This window comes from Protopterus annectens, chromosome 12.part0 (genome assembly GCF_019279795.1).
Source record: "Protopterus annectens isolate FY-2018-M chromosome 12.part0, PAN1.0, whole genome shotgun sequence".
Classification (NCBI taxonomy): Eukaryota; Metazoa; Chordata; order Ceratodontiformes; family Protopteridae; genus Protopterus; species Protopterus annectens.
Window position 1 is genome coordinate 1,415,765,284 of NC_056746.1, and position 20,562 is coordinate 1,415,785,845.

Consider the following 20,562-nt stretch of genomic DNA (forward strand, 5'->3'; position numbering starts at 1 on the left):
AGGGTGTCACTGTGACGGATACCTGATATCAATATCATGGCCTCAAGCTGCATGACACAAGGTGCATGAACATCCCCTTTGCATTACACCAATCACCCACTGACTATCACATAGGTGGTAGTTTCCTACATACATGTCACATTGTACGTGATCGTAGTACACACGTATGTAGCACCCACTCCTTTGATAACCATATTGCCAATGTGGCATGGATATCCTTCTACATGGCCACGCTTATCTGTTCTAGGTTTGTAGCTGCAGCATAGGCACCCATTGTACCTCTGAACTCCTAACGTATGCACACATTGAAGGGTACAACACCCCGTTTAGGGTGTACCTTACAGAACAGCTACGGCTTTACATACCACAACATTAACATGCCATGAGGATTATTGAGCTCTGAAGGTTGATGTATGCGGCAGAACTATGGACACCACGACTGTACACATTTGCATACTGCATACTCTGGGGTGACCTCTGCTGAACATACAGGGCCCATGTCCACAACAATATTCATGGATATACTCTACATAAGCAACATAAGCAAAAGCCACTGAGAGCAACATGCTCATGGATATGTGCACACGCAACAATGAGTGGGATGTGCTTGAGGGTTACATTCCCAAACCAGACACTCACCATGCTTTGGAACATGATTCCTATGCACATCACGCAGGGACACTCAGTAGCACTGTTCATGTGATACCTCACTTGGCGGATGGGAGATACACATTACGCCAGGGATCACTGCAGTGGCTGTACTGTGCAGAGGTGCAGGTAACACATGGCTCTGCTGTTCACAGACAGGACACTACCCTAGAGAGGTGCTGCTGGTGTAAACACTGTAGTTGGGCTTACACATAGACTTGCCAGACAGCATAGTACCCCACTATGAACCTGTGAAGCTATTACATGTCCTTTGTGCATGATTAATTGAGTAGCTCTTCCATTTCAATTAGCTGTCATGCTGTTACAGTGTCCCGTGACTACAAGCCATATGTATCCTGTTATTGTATATTGTAAATGCCAATAGACGATACCTTTGGTATGCATGATATGACTGTTATGCTGTGTAGAATATCTGACATATCTACCTACAATACTGTACATTACACATATTTTACATATTATCCCATAATGCAAAGCATACTTGCACAGCAGGACCACCTTAGGCATGTCATTGTCATTATATTCCCATACACATGCCTACTGTGACAGTATATCAACATATACTATCCCCTGCTATGGCACGTACTTGTTGCACATACCCTACCACTGACAGCGGGTGGTATGGAATTGTTCTATATAAAGCCCTCATGTAGCATCCCTTGTGGTGTCTGTGATGTTTACCTTGTGGCCCACTGCAGGACACACAATTTCTATAAGCATTACTATGCTCAGCAAGACAGCACTACATAATACCTTTTCCCACTTTATGCATTGCGGACACTTTTAATTAAATACAAAACAGGCTATATATACACTAACATACTGAGTATTCTACATACCTTGTTAGTGTTCCAAACTTTCGTAACTATCTCTCTTTCACTATTTAAACAGTTGTATGGTATGAGCATATGGTTTGAATGTCTGGCAAGTCATCCTTATATACGTCAATACCTGTAACATGTGGTTTCCTGCCACCAATTGGTGTTCCTGAGTAAATTATTACATGCACATCAGCTGTGCAGCTACTCCATTCACCAATTACGCGCAACAGTGGGGTATAATTGAATTCTCCACTTGGGCGTTGCCCATTTGCCCTACCTTCGGGGAGACGGCCTGTATGTGTTTTGTTGTGTGTAATTGCAACTGCTATAAGTAGAGACATGGATATTTTGGATTCATGTCCCCAATGAATTGTGTGTGATGGCTAGAGTATGTGGTTCTACATGTGAGTGTACCTGTCATCTCAACCGTCTGATAAGGGACTATTGCAAAAAAAACCTGTAACATCGCCATCTGTTCCATTATACAACGGCTACAATTTCACATGGTGCCTTTAAAAATGTGCCTCTCACAAGGTATGTTAACACTTCTGCAGATGTAATTGAGTGAGTGGATGTTTGTGCTGTTTTTACAGTCTGTATTGTTATAGTTTTGTGTGTGGGGGATATAGGTGGGTGTACGTAGCATATACAGGTTTGTGGGGCTTGCATTTCTACATATTCCATATATGTGTGTGGGCTCCTTCCCTAATTAAAGACCTATCAGTTAGTAGACTTTTGTTACAGGCATATACATTGGGCCATTGTTAATTGGTTTCTATATAGTATGCAGGTGAGGTTGATACTTCCATATCTCCGGAAATACAGCAATATGTAAAGGAATGTTACTAAATGACAGTTATCCCATGTATTTCTGTCCCAGATATTTGCACTCATTGCAGTTGTGTTGGTAACTGAATCTCTTTGGCATGGGTTGCCATCTTTTCAAATGGCCATAGTGGGACATTTGTGGGACACACATCGGTGTTTGCAGGCTGACACATACCCACCGTCAGTACACAGGATAGCACATACTTTTATCTTGAATACATATTTATTCTTGTAGGACTTTGGCTACTTATCATATTTCATGTATCATTTACATTTCTTACATACAGGCATAACTATTTAATGCAACTATTACATAATATATGGGACATAATTATGTCCTACAATCTCGGACATTTGCCCTTTTTAATGTTTTATGTCAGGACACAACTGCCCAGGACGGGCTGTCCCTCCTAATGGGGGACAGGTGGTAACCGTATGCCTAGGGCTAGCTATAACCACACCTACCATAATGATCTACCTCCGAGTTAGCACTGACAGGTGCACAATGCAGACACACACACACACACACACACACACACACACACACACACACACACACACACACACACACATGCATTACAGTCACACGGAAATGCACATGGCACCCTCAACACACACATACACAGACTACAGCAATCACAAACACAGTTGAACACAGTACCTACATGGACCGCAACACCGGCAGTGGTAACTAAATGTCCCTTCATATCGTGATAATATTACTCGCGGTTCTAGTGTTCCAGTACTGTGTTCTTTTGGTCTTTCAGCCTCGTGGTTACACGTGTCAGTATGTGACACATTCCATAGTTGGCAGTATCCTATTTATTTGTACCTCCATGGTTGTGTACATGTCGTTGACCTGTCAGTGTATACTGTTTCCTGGACTCTGCACGTTTCTGTTTGAACCTGTTACATTACACACCTGCCATAGGTACATCTTGGCTACCATAGTGTTAGGTGATTGTGCACATGATTACGTGTTCTACTCCTGGCAGTGGTCATTTTACCCTTCAGAGCAGGCACTATTAGTACAGGGGTGAATAATGCTGGTTTCACCTGTTCTGGACATCATTGACCGTGATCTGAGCGATATTCAGAGAAGCTTAGCCCTGTTTCGCGCATAGCCGTATAGTCATATTTAAACGACGCTTACAAGCACTGGGCAACGCATATTCCCACTAACGTGTGCTAAACATGATCTGCTGACCTGCATCCGACATGCATTATTCGTGCCTTCGGGATTACGTTACATCCCTTGCAGGATGTGGGACTGGGAACATGCACAACGGTCACTGCATTTACCACTTGGGCATCCGGGATTTGTATATGTGTTATGGCATTTTGTATGTGGACTATACTACGGTTGTTACTCCATACTGTAATCACATGGGTAACTCAGTTAGTTTACATATGGATGAGTGCTATTAATGGTATGTCCATGTGATGTGTAATGGATGTGCTCCAGCATTGGGTATGTATATCACAGTGAGCCACACACTATAATGTGCTACACCTTCAAACGACCATAGGTGGAGCATGCTGAGGTGATAGATACATGTCATGAGTGCACCCCATGCCTTGACATGACATCCATGATTACATTAGGTGGAGGCCCTCATTAATGCACCAGGGAATCCATGCAGAGTGTGTGGGGAACAGTGATTACACACATGGGATCCCGCAATTGCCTCTGCTCCACTGAGCAACAGTTGGTTACTCGATGTTGTGGTGACAGCAGACACTGTTTGCCTCGATTGATGTATGGCCTCTGACAATTGGGCGTGTACCTACCGATGTACCTGGGAACCTATACACACAGTACCAACATATGCTGATAGGTGCGTGTACTGTTCAGGTGTTGACATTCCTTGTTCCAGTAGCTGTTGTGTGTACAATAGTTGAGGGCTGCCTATGTAGGATTCACACAGTAGCCCACCTATACATTACAATTTACAGGTGGTTGTGTGTGTGTGTGCCATCCATTTTACTGTGCGTGCAGGTGGAGAGGTGTGTCAGTCCATAGGGGCCTACACTGTCAGAGTATGTGCTATACATTCCCTCTTTGCCAAGGCATAGGCATATTGGGCACACCTCCGTCTGCCTACTGGGGCTGGCACAGGGTGTTCATGGTCTGAATCTCTCTGTTCCTGTGATGGCCTTGGCAATTGCGGTGGGCTATGAGGGCCTTCACCATTTTGTCCCTGTTGCAGCTGTTTCCGCCGGATCATATTATGTAGCATGGTCCATACTATGAAGATGTGGGCACACGTGCCTGGAGAGTACTGCAAGGCTCCACCAGATATGTCCAAGCAATGGAGCCATGATTTCAGCATCCCGAACACACGCTCTATGATGATACTGGTTTGTGCGTGTGCCTCATTATGGCGTTCCTGCATGGGTGTGTGTGCATTTCTGATGGGAGTCATCATACATGGCTCCAGTGCATAGCCAGCATCCCCCACAAGGTGGCCATGTGGGATGTCCCCCCTGACAAATACCTGATACAGCTGTGAGGCATGCCAGACATGGGAGTCATGGTAGCTTCCAGGGCTGCCAGCACACACATCCATGATAATGCCCTGGGCATTGCACATGACTTGGCAGTTGATGGAGTGGAATCCCTTGCAGTTTATGTAGTGCCTACCATGCTCACCGGGTGGTGACTTGATATGTATGTGCGAGCAGTCTATCACACCCAGTACCTCCGGGTAGTGTGCCACATGGTGGAAGTGACGCATATTGCTGGCCAACTCCTCCTGCGTTCGGGAGAAGTATATATGCTCATTGGCATGTGGTAACATGGCATCCAGGAACTGGTATAGTACCCTGGATGCTGATGCCTGTGAGATCCCCATTATATCTCCAGTTGGCCTTTGAAAGGCACCTGTGGCTAGTATTCACAAACTTACACATACCTTCGTGTCCACTGGGATGGGTTCCCCTCTGTTGTTTCTGGATCTCAGGCGTGGCCGGCACAGCTCAACTATTTGCTGTAAGATGTCCCTGTCCACCCTGTAATGCTCTACTATCTCCAGATCATGTAGCCCCTGGTAGGTTACCCTTGGTCTGAACACTCTTCTCCTCCTCTGGGGCCTACGGTGGTTGTCAGCATCATCCTCCACAACACCGTCAGTCTCTAACACATGGTGATGAATCACAGCTATGGCAGCTCCCAACATGTACATTTTAAAAGTTCCCTGTATGTTTACACCTATGGTGCAGTGTTTGGGAATACACAGGTGTGTGTGGGGTGCTTTCACACTTTATACTATTGTGCTGTGAACACCGATGATGTCATAGGGTGTGTATGTATGATCGTAGCTACAGGGTATCTTATGTGTTTTATGACAGGAACTACTAATGTGGTGCCTTTGGTGTTGAATTACATTTGGTTGCCGTGGATTACCTCTTGTCCTTCCCTTTACATTTCTTCACGTTTCACCTACCATTTTCTGGCATGCATCCAGCAGCCTGCTTTCATTTGTACTTTCCTAGACGTGGCTTATCTTGTGTAATATGTTCTATTGCCGGTCTACTGCAGGTTTGCTTTGCTCTGCTATGACAGTTCTCTTTTCTTTGCAATCCGACACCTCCCCTATCCTGTTTTGCAGGTTTCTGCGAGCAGACTTGTCAGCTGCCGTCGATTGCCCACTGTGTGTTAATAGGTGTTAATTACTCAGTTGTACTCCAATTACCCTACTGCAGCATTTCTTTATTTTCTTCCCCTGACCTTCCTGTTTGTGCTATGGAGCATAGCGCGTGCATCCATTTATCGGGTTTCGGGCATGTTTTCATCCCTGCACACATGCGCTTTCGGGCAGCATATGTGCTCTCAGCTAAACGATGCTATACCTACCTCCCCACCCCTGTCCTGTGGCTTTGCCTAGCAATGGCCAGGCCAGATTTGCATTGCTCCAATGTGCTTACAGCTACGGTGTGCACACCCTACTGCTGATGTCATGTAAACCTCTGAGCCACTCCTCGGTGTTGTAGCGCTGCGCCATATGGTTCATCCTTAATCTGGGGGGACGTTTGCGATTCAGTATTACCTGCCTCATTTGCATGGCATTGACTACTAATTCATAGTTACCATGCCGGACACTGTCACAGACCCTTAGCAACCCTTGCAGCTTGGTTGTGGTGTACCATGCATACCATTGAGTATTATGGTGAAATCCTGATTTGTATTACATTGCGGTTTTATGACATTTGTGTATATTTTCCTTGTGTTCCCGTTTGCGCACACATGCCCTGCAGTTGTACTTTGCGTTACTGTGGACATGACATTAAATGTTGTTTATTAGGTGTCCTGCATCTTTTCTTATGCCATTGGCTGTATATTTAGCCATTGGCATATGTTAACTTTGTAATACATGAGTCTGGTCCGCTTTCATAGCTCTGATGTTCTGTTTGGAAAAATGTAAACCGTGTTTTTTGGTTTACATTTCTGTGGGCTTATGCTACACCTGCACCACTTCATGTATCGCTATGTACCTTCATTTGCATGGTGCGGCACTGTGCATGGGGTGATTAGCATACTTAAGCCGAGGGCTGCACAGATCTGGCGTACGCCAGTAGTGCAGGTGGAATTGGATCGTACCCGAATCGCTCGGCGGCCATATTTGGCATTATACCGCTTACCGCCTGGCACAAGCTTCATGAATCCCGGGGATTGTCTTTCCGGATTCATGGTTATTTAAGAAGGAAAAAAGATTAAAAAAAATCACTGAAAGCCACTTTTAGTAAAATGACCTGAAGCATTTTTGGCAGAAGGGCAAGCTATCCCAAGTAAACTCAGTGTGAAGGGAGACTCCCCCTCAAACCCTCCCAACTTATATACACCAACTCCATGGTCACAGAACAGTGAAGGTAGAGCTAAACCATACCGTCAATGAAAGCGGCTTTCTCACTTCTTGGTTCACTGTGTCTAATCTCAGTAATTCATTATTTCTCACTGCCAATTATTTACTGCATTCTGACGTGTCTGGTTGATATTGCTTGTGATCAAGTCTCTCATCACTACAACTCCTCTCTCTTTTCTCATGCCATTAGTTCTGTACTCCTTGCCATTAGCTCAGGACACATCTAACACAAGGACCCTGGTTCTTGCTGGGGGGCGGTCTACTACAGCCATAAAAAAAATGCAGTCTTATTCCAATTACAGTTCTGCTCAGCTACTTGCTGTATCACAGTTTTAGTCCCTTTTGGCAAATTGCATTTGAGCTAATGAGACTTCCTGGAGCTCAAATCAATGCAGCCTTTTAAGTCAGGTACTGAACAACATTATTGCACTATTGTAGAAAGCACTTTGTTTAGCCATTGTTCAGTTTGAGTAAAGGATGGTCTTTTTGCTGTTGTCACACTTGTGAGTAGTAATGATGTCAGAGGGTTTGAGTGTATGTGTGTGTGTGTGTGTGTGTGTGTGTGTGTGTGTGTGTGTGTGTGTGTGTGTGTGTGAAAGAACATCTTTTCCCTCACCCTTTGTGTGCAAAAGCAAACCAGCTCCAGACTGCAGTTACATATTTTTACTTGGATTCTCAAACAAGCTGTTTTAACTCTCAGCATCCTTCATTTCCTTATTTTGGTGACTGCTGACAGTCAGTTTATTATTTGCCTTTGAAGATACTGAACAGCAAGAAGGCTGCACATCCAAGGTTAATATTTTAACTATGAATACTGTCTGGAGTTTGTCATTTCCAGACAAAGAGGTGTAAAATGCTCCTCACAAATTAGACGGTTACTAGCCTGCAGCAATGACTCCACTTCTTCAACAAGTCTCAAATCAGTTGATTAAAAAATTTGGAATGAAATGAGTATTTCATTCCAACATTTAAAGATAAAGTCATCCTCACTATTAATAGAGCCTGTGTTAAGTGCAGGTTGAAATGTGCCAACCTTGTTCATAGTCTATGGTCCTGTACATAGTGCATTCCTTTGTGATCAAACCTCTCAAACTCCTAGTGTAAGAATTCTGGGTAAAGCCAAAAACAGTGAGGAGACAGAGGCCCAAAATCTGGGATACATCTTAAATGCCGTTTGTGTAAACTTTGAATGTTACTAGAACAAGATGTTTCTGCATTAGCATGCATTTTCTTAAGGATGCAAAGTCTGAAACTCAAGTATCTGTTATGATGTACTCACCAGTCCTCAATGATTTGCCTGTAAACCATTAATTTTATAAGAAACAGACATAAGAAAAATGAGGCAAGATTCTGGACAACTGCAAGATATACTTTTGCAATATTATACAACCTGTGACTGCAGCTGTTTCAGTTTTACTCCTGTGACTGTTCTAAATAGCTAATTACAAATGATCTTATCTAACTTCAGCAAGGAACACAAGCAAAGAAGATTTACAGCAGACTTGCGTGTCTTGTTGCTCTTTACGCATTGAGAAAGGGCAGATAGGCCAAAAACTAAAGCCTGGAAAACAGGGACTCAGTTTGAGGCAGTTAAGAGTAAAAATGCTAAGTAACCTAAGACTGGTAGCATCTACAGTATTCTTATCTTACACTTCTAATACAGCTGTCTCAAACTCCCAGACTTGTTAAATGCTTATTGGTCAGGAAACCCCAAACTCTTACACCTTACCTATAGGATGCACCTAGATTGCATATATGTTTCTCATTTTCTACTGTGTCATATTAATTATAGCATGAGAGTTGTAGCAGTTGTACAGCTTAACCATGTGTCATATGAAAGAAGAACATGGGGCAAAAATCTATTTTGTTCAGAATTCTAATTGTTATTGTGGTTTCCTTATTTATATCTTTATTATTTTCTGTTATCCTTCCTTTTAGTACAGTAGACTCCCTCTTATCCGGCCTCTCTTTAACCGGCCATCAAATTTTTGCCTTAGTCCTATCAAAAGACAACAGAGAAGAACAACAATTATGCCTCTTCTTGCCTAAATAATGACAGACATTTGAGTTTTACACTTCATATTCATTAGAAAAATGCATACAAACACAAATAGTTAATCTAGCTGATTTATAACCTATAATTATTATTTTGTATGCTTTTTCTGATTAACCAGCCATTCATTTATCCAGCTTAAGGTCCAGTCCTGCCAAGACTGGATAAGAGGGAGTCTGCTGTAGGTGTGCTTTTTAGCTACACAGTTGAATGTTCTGTAACTGTTTTGACCCAAACTGCTTCTCTTATAGTAAGTAGATTATGACCTGATGGTTCTATCCTGAATTTTTATGATTTTTTTACTTGTTGTGCCTGATAAATAATAAACTGAAAAAATATCAGGGCAATTTAACAGCAGTGAAGTATGTAATACTTCAATGTATGACCTCAGTAGTCGAAACAGAATTATGTTGTGCATCTATAATCATAAATCCTGCCTAAACCGCCTCCTGTACAAGAAGAACAGGAATATATTCTATGCACTTCTGAACCTCCATCCTCACCCCATCATCCATAATGGGGGATGGTGAATCTACACACCCTGCAATTTTAAAAACAATGTCAAGGTCATGATGGCTCAGTCAAAAGACATATTTGTATGATGCAGCAGTATCAGATGATCAGATGAAAAGGGCTGTTTTCTAAACTGCCAACAAAACAGTCCTTTTTATAATGTCAGGGAACTGCAATTTGCACAACTGCTTTTCTGACAGCCCAGCATTTAGTTTAACATGTTTTGAATACATAGTATTCAAATTCACTATAATCAAGAAGATTTTCTAACATACATATGCATGAATGACTGAATGATCGAATGAAAACAAATAGTATTCTATTAATGGCATTTCACAGAACATTGCTCATGACAGAATTTATGTTTGGAAGTAAGTGGCACAATGTATCCCCATTTAAAGGCAGGCATTTCATCTTACAGGTAATAAGCATTCATAATCTGGCTGAATTTAACAAGTCCTAAGAAAACATGCACATTTAGACTGTTGCTTGAATGTTGCAGGGTCTAGAAAGGGGGAATGTTTAAGGTTCATCATTTTGTTTTCAGTTTGTAATCTTAGAACTGTTCTGTCAGTAAAGATTCTTAAAGCCATTTGCATTTAGATAGACTGAAATGTACTTATTACATATTTTACATAGCTTTAACTCTTCTTATAAATTCCAGTTAACAGTTTATTTCACCTTCACTTTCTACTGTTACAAGTCCTACATCAAAGACTTTTGTTTTCATTGCTGCACTTTGGGATCCTTGTGTTCTACATAGTGATCCTACCTGTCCTCTAATGTATAGTTCCACTGACATCCTATTTTAGCAATAGCCCAGGATTTAAAAGGACCAGTAACACTTCTTAAATTAAAAATACCTTGCTATTTAAGATAATGCTTAACAAGATTCATAGATTCATAACAGATTCTAGGCTAACAACGTAAGGGCTCTTACAATCCTAGTCAGTATAACCCAATGTTACCCAGTATATGCCCCCTAGGGGGAAGATGATGGCATATATTTTTGCCTGTGCATTGAGTATTTTACAGATTGCCCCTGTCCATAAGGGAGATAGGCACTATTTGGGATGTGAATTTGCGATTCCTCATGCACTGATCCAAACTGCTTTTAAATAAGGCCAGAGAAGGGCTGTGCTTAATATGAATAGGAAACTGTTCCAAAGAAGGGGCAATCTCTTGAGACACATTTCTGTCTCTCCAGGATGTTTTGTTTGAGTTGTTGACTAAGTTTAAATCCTTAGATTGGGTGAAACTTGTGCTGTTTGACTTGTAGATGTGTAGCAGCTCCATTAGGGCTGCATTTGAGAGTGCCTTGTAGGTTAGTGAGAGATTATGAAATCTCTAACAATGTTTTATTGTTGTAAGGTAGAAAAATAAACTTGCCTATCTGACAAGACAGGGAATTCCTTTTTCTAGTTATTGTCATGCTCATCCTATAAAATCATATGTAGACAAAACTAAGTTAGTCATTCTGTGCAAATCTGAAACACCTCAACAAAGTATGTCTTGTGTTTGGTAAGATATAAGAATAGTAGTGCCTCGCACAAATCTTTCTTAGGTTAACATGTTGTATACTATTCGTAGACTCTAGCCCACTATAATCCAAGCTCCCCCTTATGACCCTAGTTATGAGTGGATCCATGTCATTGTCCTGTCCCAGTAATGGCTTCTTCCTGCAACTGCTATCATGGATCTTAGGGTGAATGTGCCCCAGTGAGGCAAAGAAGGGACTGAGACACTTCAGGAAGGCAAGTAAAAGTCAAGACTTGATCCATATTCGCTGCTGACCATGCTCATTTTTTATATCTTTCCCCCAAACACTGCATGTGTTATTGACATCTCATCTCATCCCTCCCTTTCTTAAACAGCAACAATCCTCCTGCTGCCCCCAGCCTCTATTAGGAGCTGCTAGTACAGTGAGTGTGCCCTTGCCTTCACTGAAAGGACAGTTGTCATAGCAGCTTAGTCTTCCCTCCCTCCATTCAGCCTATTACCTACCTGCAGCTGATTACTGAACACTAGTCAGTGCATGACACTCAGGTGCAAAGCTTCTGCACTAGTCACTTAGCTGCACAGGTATTTTCTATACAAGACCACTGAGTTACATACTTACTAGTATTTCTGCAGATAAACCCAAAATTAAATGCATATACTCACACTCACATAATTGCATTATGGAGGAAAATAAATAAAATGCTAGCAATCATCCAGAACAGAGACATCATGGTTTGGCAAATGTAATAACACTACCATGTCAGAACAATACATGGCCAAATGTGTTTTGTTATCCATGAATCTGGATTTAACAGAGTAAAAAGAGAACATACAGAGAGATTATTTAGTAAGAGCTTAGAAGATGTTGGAAAAGAAATGTACTGTACTGCAAAGTTGTCACAGCTTCCATTGTGTTTGGAGATCCCTGTTTAGGGCAGTGGTTATAACATTATAGAAGGTGGTACATAATTCACATACAAAGAGATTTTTGCTGTACAGTACTGATCTAATGAATTCTAGAACAGCCAGCAAATTGGAAGTGTGTCTCACTGCAGTCAGAGCAGGTGCTGATGTCAAAAACCATGGCACTGCCTTCATCAGCCAGCACTTCATCTGTCTGATGTATTATATCTCCCATGTCAGCCTGCTTTCTCTTATTTCAGAAAATTATCATCAAAATAAAAGCCATTTAGCATGGTAATTCTTATTTAATTACTGGCTTCTGTCTTAGGTGACAGTATTGGGATTGAATCTACTTCAATTTGTCGAAAACACTAATTGTCAAATACCTTTTTGTTGAACCCTATTCGTCAAAGCTTTAATCCATCGAACAGGCATTTAAGCGCAAAATTTCCTAGGGGAAAAAAGGCTTGGCCATCATTGGGAATTTGCTCTTTTCCCCACTGTAGTGCACTGCTGGAGTTGTATATTTAGGTAGGGTGGCGGGTTTTAATTTTTGTGATTTTTGTGATACTTTCTTTGGCCAAGTTTTTTTTTCCCCATGGGAAAACTTTTGCTTAAATTCACATTCGAAGGATTAAGGCTTCAATGAATAGGATTTAACAAAAATGTATTCAACAATTAGTGTTTCTGATAAAGTGAAGTAGACACCTTGGGATTTATGTAACTCTGCTAGTCAACAAATCATTGACAATATGCTTCATTTAAAGTGAGAGATATTTGTATCATCCATATAGTAACACTTCCTGTCTGTTTCAAACACCTATCCATCAATTATTAATGTTATTTCTACTCATTCCTTAGAGTGTAAACAATTCAATTACATTTCAATTAACTTTGTGGTCTGCTCAGCCTTATATTCTGCGAAAGCCCTACAGTCACTTCTGAGGCCCTTGCTGTCCTCACTACGGTATTGATATCACCAGGATCATATCTGGCTGTATCCTATTCATAAGTGACCCCCCTCCTTCTCCTTCATCTGGGACAAGGCCTCACAGTATCTGCATGTTTTGGTTGTATGGCATGGGAGTGATGTATTGCTCATTATTTGCCACATGACAACACTATGATCTAGGTTGCAGTTCAGCTTTCTTTGTCAGCATGACTGAGTGTCTCTACACTGAGAACATTTACCTGCTTAAATTATTTGTGTTGCCTAATCAGATCATAAATCCTTCTGAAATACCTGTCTGGTACAATGGTGGCACAGTTGTTAATGCTGCTGCCTCATAGCTCCAAATTCTGGAGTTTTCTCCTGTTCTCTAGTTGCTGTCCATGTGGATTATAGTTACCATCAAATTCAAATTAATTTTATAGGTTCATAGGTTCATAGGTTCATACTAGGCTATCTGCCCTAGGGCATTTATAAGCCTAGCCAGAGTATGTTTGGCTTTCGCCACCCATTTTAAATTAATTTTGCTATGCCCTTTTTCGAGGTTAGTATACTGTGCCTCTGTCTGACAGTGACACATAAGTGATACCCGGGGTAAACTTATGATCTCCCATCCACTCATCAAGATTCCTCTTGAAGAGAGTCCATGAGGGACTCTGCCTAACCTGGACTGGGATTTTATTCCAGAGTGAAGGGAGCCTCTGGGTTATGAATCTGTCCCTCCAGCATGTCCTATTTATTTATTTTATGTCTGTGGGTTCGGTGTATTTCTTGTCATTTTGGACTAATTCTAAGCATATCTGGGAATTCCCACCCAGGTCCCTAACATAACTAAAGAAAGCCTTGTGGTTATCCTTAGTGTTCTGTGCAATTTTTCTCTCGAAGCTGGCCTTAGACGATTTTATGAGTGCCTGTAGTTTTTTGCTAATACTGATCAGAGATGCCTTCCCTTTTTGGGATTTTGCTCTATCACGTAGTAGCTTCCTCCTTCTATTGTATAGTTTGTTTATGGCTGGGGTCCACCAGACAGGAAGTCTGCCTTTGGAGGATTGGGTCTTAGTTTTATTTGGGATTGCATGATCCATGCATTCCTAAAGGTGTTCATAGAATGCATTTATAAAGGATTCTGCGGTCTGGGACGTATTTTCCACAGGCCCGGGGGCTTTGAAGGATTCCACCTCGGTTTTGAGGAGTGTGAAATTTGCTTTAGAGAAGTTTTTCACTGTGGTTTTCTGGGCAGGGGGTGGAGTCGGGATGTGAATATCCAGTTGGATTAGTTTATGGTCTGATCTTACCAGTGAGGGATATGCTTCTGGTCTGGAGCATAGAGTCCCCGTGTTGGTGATGATCAGGTCCAGTATGTTTTACCCTCTTGTGGGAGTGGTAACAAATTGTTCCATAGCATTTGAGTGTATGAATTCTAGGAACCTTTGGGCTAGGGTGTTGGGGCTAGAGTAATGCTCCCAGTCTATGTTTGGGTAGTTGAAGTCACCCAATATAATGGTGTTTGGAGAGACCTTCATATTTTCCAGTGTTCTCAGGAAGCCTGAGTGGGGTTCCTGGGTTTGGGAGGGTGGTCTGTAGCAGGCTATAAACTGGAAGGCAGTTTTACCCACTGTTAGTTGCACATGGATAGTCTCTGATGCTTCGTGCTGTGCCACCAACCTGGAGGTGTGGGTATCTTTGATGAATATTGATACTCCCCCTCCTTTTGTAGTTCAGTCCAAGTTTTGGGGCCAAAAAGCATGGTATGAGGTATAACCTAGTAGTGCTGGGGTGCTCTCGGGAGCCCTGAACCAGGTTTCTGTTACTGCACAGATATCGATGTTCTCTAAGCTAAGGAGAGTTTTGGGTGCGTGCATCTTGAGGTTTAGACTTCTGGCATTGAGTAGCATTACTCTTAGTTTCTTATCCCTTGTGATACCTATGGAGGTGGGTTTGTCTTTTGAGCCTTGCCTAAAAAAGGTATTTTGGTATTTTATAAGAAAAAACACTGATTGCACCTGATAAATAGTAACACAGATAAAGTAGTAAAATAGCAAAAAGGTTAAATGAAAGTATTGTGTTTAACAGCATTCATCATCCCCATCTCAAATAATATTTCCACTTTCTTGATGGCATTTTTATTATTTGGGGTGGTGAGAATGAAACTTTAATAACATTTTGTTCTGACATAGAGCAATCAACATATTTTTTAAAAATTATCTGTTAATGTGGAAAATTTTAACATTTCCTTTTGGATGTTAACATATAAAATGAAGAAAAATAACGGGACTTGGTCATTGCATCTAGCCCAGCTCTTCACAAACTGGGTTCACATGCTACATTTATAAATCTCTGGAGTATTAGACATTCTATAGAACACCAAAATGATTACATTGGTAAGCATGGCATCATGTCCAAGTGTGGCATCAATGCAGTCATGTTTGGGATGGCCCAAATGTTACTATTTTTCAGTATCCCTGAGCCATTCCCTGCATGGAGAAATATAGCTACAACACTAAAGGGGTGGGATATGTGGCCCTCTGCTCAAATTTCCCACATTTTATGTAGGAAAAATAGAAAACAAATTGCATAAAATAATTTACAGACATGTTTCTAGTATCAAGAATGGTGATGTAAGAAATGCCTTGTGTAAACATTCTCTGGTTTCCCTGTTGCGTATACACACACACACACACACACACACAAACACACACACACGCATAGATATATATGTATATATATATATATAATATATATATATATATATATATATATATATATATATATACACACACACACACACACACGCAGATATATATATATATATATATATATATATATATATATATATATATATATATATATATATATATATATATATATATATATATATATATATATATATATATATATATATATATATATATATATACATACACACACACACACACACACACACACACACACACACACATATATATATGTATATATATATATATATATATATATATATATATATACACTTTATTTTGGAGAGACTTCGGGGGGGTGATTGGAAATCTCTGCTTTTGTCTAACGAATTACTTGGCAAATTAAACTGAATGCAGGTGTTCTACTTGGGATTACATCTCAAAATTAAATTGAATGCAGGTGTTTACCTGGGATTACATCTCAACATTAAACTGAATGCAGGTGTTCTACTTGGGATTACATTTCAGAATTAAATTGAATGTAGATTTTTTGCTTGGGATTACATCTCAAAATTAAATTGAATGCATGTGTTCTACTTGGGATTACATCTCATTTGCTCCTGTTCTCAAGTTTAAAGCTCATGTAACCATGGGCATGTTCTTTTTTTCATTTTACTTAAACCTTGCTTGTTTGGGACTTTTATATTCTGATGAAGTTCCATTCTCTTAGGAACATAAGCACTCAATGAAATTATATTTGGATTGTCTGCAGATCTTGTTGGTGTTTTTGTTTAAATGAAATTACTAAAAGAAATACAACACAATCATCACAGCTCATCTCACCCTGCCATAAGTAATCCTAGAAAGATAATTTTTGAGAGCTCTTTAAAATCCACTCGAAGTCAGGCACTGCTAAAGCCAGTGATGTATTAAATTCCACTTGGATGCTTGGAATCAAAAGTAGCATACACTAGAAGTCCCTAAATGCACCTGTGAAACCAATATCTGCCCCTATCCTGAGTGTCAGAATGCAAAATCCTGGTAGCGCTATATGGCACCAACAACTCTGTGAGATAAGTGGAACTCAAGTCGTGACTGGAGATGTATACCAACATCAGGGTATTTAAGATAATTTTGACCTGACTTGCATCTTGCAGCCAATAAAGGCTGTGCCGTACAGGAGTTGCATGTTGGGAAGGACTTCTACCTGTTAGCAGTCTGGTATCAGAGTTTTGCACATTTGGAAAATGGTCTAGTTCAATGCTGCAAAGTCCTAGTCACACACCATTGCAATAATCCAGCCTGGAAGAAGCCATGGCATGAACAACTACTAGTGAGAGAGTCATAAAATAATGTGTATTCTGTGTGACCAGAAAAAGACTTGTAAACACAATGAGGTCCACACAGTCACAGGCACAAAAAGCTGAAAAATCTCCTCCTGCACAAACAAGAGTGAGAGACAGGTGCAACCGTACTTTTATTCAAAAAGTATGTGAACTGTTAAGAGCTTTCATGCCACCATGTCAGGACTTCTTCAGAACAGTTCTTAATTTGAAAACACAAGCTTAAATACAATTCCAAATGAGCTAATTAAATCAATAAATAATAGTATAACTAGTATATTTAACATTATAGCCCTATGAACCATAAAAAAACTGTAAAAGAATTATAAAAAACATTTATATCATACACTTAGTGATATGCTGTAAACCCCTATAAAGTATCATAAAAAGCATAACCTTGCAGCCCTCATTTTTTACACGGGGTAAATGGAAATGCGTTTGCTCAATCCCAGGAGTGTTGAGGCATCAAAACAAATATGCCAAATTAATTCTCTATATTCAATTCTGTTTTCTCACTGCCCACCTCTAATATTAAGGTTGATTGTTTCCAGAATACCAAATTCAAACTTGGTGAAACCTTGACAGACTTGGGAGTATTTGTATAGGGCATTATTCATTTTTCCTTTTTTGATGTCATGTGTATGTTCATATATCCTTTTAGCTAACTTTCTCTCTGTTTTGCTCACATAGTATGCCTAACACTGTTTACAAATGGCCAAGTAAACAAGACCCTTTGTTTCACAATTCCCTTTCACAAAGGTTATTTTTGGTGGCACAGCAGTTATTCAGCACAGCACTTCCCTGGTTTACAATAAAAGTACAAAACTTACATCTCCCACATTTCACTGCCTCTAAGGATGTATCCACTTTGTCATACTCTTAATATTTTCTTTATATTACTGTTGACTTTATATACAAATTGTGGACCATTTCCCACAGTTCAAAAAATTTCCTCATCAGCTTTCAAAACAGACCATTTCTTGCTAAAAATATTCTTCACTGGAGAACAAGAACTGTTGTACTTTATAGTCATAGAAATTTAGACGTTTATTTAATGTTTCTCAATAGGTGGATATATTTAACCCCCACTTCCTTTTACTACTTCAGCATGAATATTAGAAGGTAAGTCATTTGGGTACCCCCTCTCCAGAAATATAGACGTCATTTTATCCAGTTCTTCCAAAAACATCCCTGGATACCATCCTAGTTGCCCTTATAAATAGACCCTTAACCAAATTCCTCTTACAAAACAAAGGATGGGAACTCTTATAGTGTAAATACAAACTGGAAAAAGTGCTCTTTCTTTAGATAGAGGAAATTAACTGTTTGCCTTCTACCGATAAATTAACATCCAAGTAATGTATAGGAAAACGTGAATATTTATGACTAAATCTTAAAAATGTGGTAGAACTTGAAATGTATTATAACAAAAAAAGTTAATTTCATCCTCACTTTTATGCTAGATGACAAAAATGTCATCCAAAAACCTACAGTAAAAAGTCCACCAGGAGTGAAATTGTGACTGTAAAATGAATCATTATTAACAGGTGAGCATAACTAGGTTAACAAAAATGGGGGCACAAGCTGCCCCCATGGCAACCCCTTTAATTTGTCTATAAAACTCACCTATAAAAAATAAGAAATTGCTGTGTAAAACTAGTTCCCTAAGTTCCACCAAAAGTTTTATATCTCTGTTGTCCAAAAGTACAAACTCAGTAAGTATATCACGAAAAGCTTCAATTCCCATGTCACAGGGAATACTTGTAAAAAGATCTATAACATCTATAGTCAAGAAAGTACTGTTATCCATGTAAAGTTTGTTGGGTAATTTCCTCAAAAAAATCCCATGAATCTTTTAAGATGTTGGCAGTACCTTCTCAAATATTCTTCAGTTTTCTATCAATATAAACTAGGGGTGGGATGAAAGCGCTTAACAGTTTGCATACGTTTTGAATAGAAGTACTGTTGCCTGTATCATGTGTTTTACTCGGTTGTGCAGAAAGAGGTTTTTCAACTTTTAGTGCCTGTAACTACGTGGACCTCATTGTGTCTACTATCGAGAGTGACTTGATAAAAGAAGAGCTTAATTAGGAATATTTTACAGAGGTGGACTCATGATTCTGAAGTGTCAACTTATCATCCTGGATAACTCCTATAAGTTTCACACTCTGTCAGCAAAATCAAGTCCATTTCCTCCATATATGATAAAATTGGGATGATAAGATGCATGATTGTCTCTCATGGTAGCGTGAACCACCATAGCCTTGGTTTGGAGTAATGTTTGTAAGGATATATCAAAGTTTTTCTAATGATAGAGGTCAGATTAATTAGGCGGTAGCTTTATATTTGGAATAATAATAGCTAATTTCCATACTGATTCAAAAACACTGTCCCTCAGTAAAGAAATAAGCATTGTAGTTAATGGAATCACATATTCAGTTCAGTTTAATGATATAAACTGTCCAGAAAACCTATTAGGACTAATACTATTGATGCTTTTTTCTGAAGTTACTCTTGAAATTTAAGTGCATATATAACAGTTTTAAGAATACCAGCTTTTCATCTTTTTATACAGTTCTAGCTGCTTTTTTGTACTGCATTGTATTGTATATGGCACTGTTAATATAACTGCCAAACATCTTACTACTTAAATGCAAGTGTAAAAATGTAATGCTCTTTATCTTCTCAGTGGTTGATTTTGCAAAGAGGTTTTACAGTCAGTCAACTCAAATTCTTCACATTTTCATTTTTCAGTTACTCTGTATGGTGCCTGTATTTTTTCCCATTTCTTTCAAGAACAGCTTTATTACATATGCTGTTCTGTTTGCAAATAATTTGCAGTTATTATTCTACAGACTCCAATGGAATGTGTTTTGAAATGTCAGGTTACAGGAGAGGTCAGTACTGCTGTCACGCATTTAATATTTTATTATTCCATTAAATATCACCGAATAGGATTAGGGATTTATAGCAATATCTCTGTTTGTAACTCTGAAGACTTCATTATCTGAGTCCAGTGCAAAACAGAACAATTTTTCATGCCTTTATTTATAGAACTGTCTTATCACAGTGTACCTGAATAAAATCATTTATTTTCTCCCAGTAAGTGGGGCAGATGCTTTGAAAATGAATGGCTGACCACACGCAGCTTGTCCTAAAAGGAGCAGATCGCAATGATACATAATTGTTTTCTAGTCCCTGGATGCAGGTGTGTATAGGCCAGGATTTTAGAAATCACATAGCAGCATTCAGCCTCCAACTACCCAAGAATACCCCCCACCATTCATTTTGTCACACATCACCTTTTATTTTTTTTACCTTCTCTTGTCTCATTACTACTCAACTGCAGGTTATAGAGGATACTTATAAGAGACCCCCTAATGTAATTTCAAGTTTGGTGAAATTCCTGGTTCACTGTGACTCAACTATACTAGGAATTAATACAT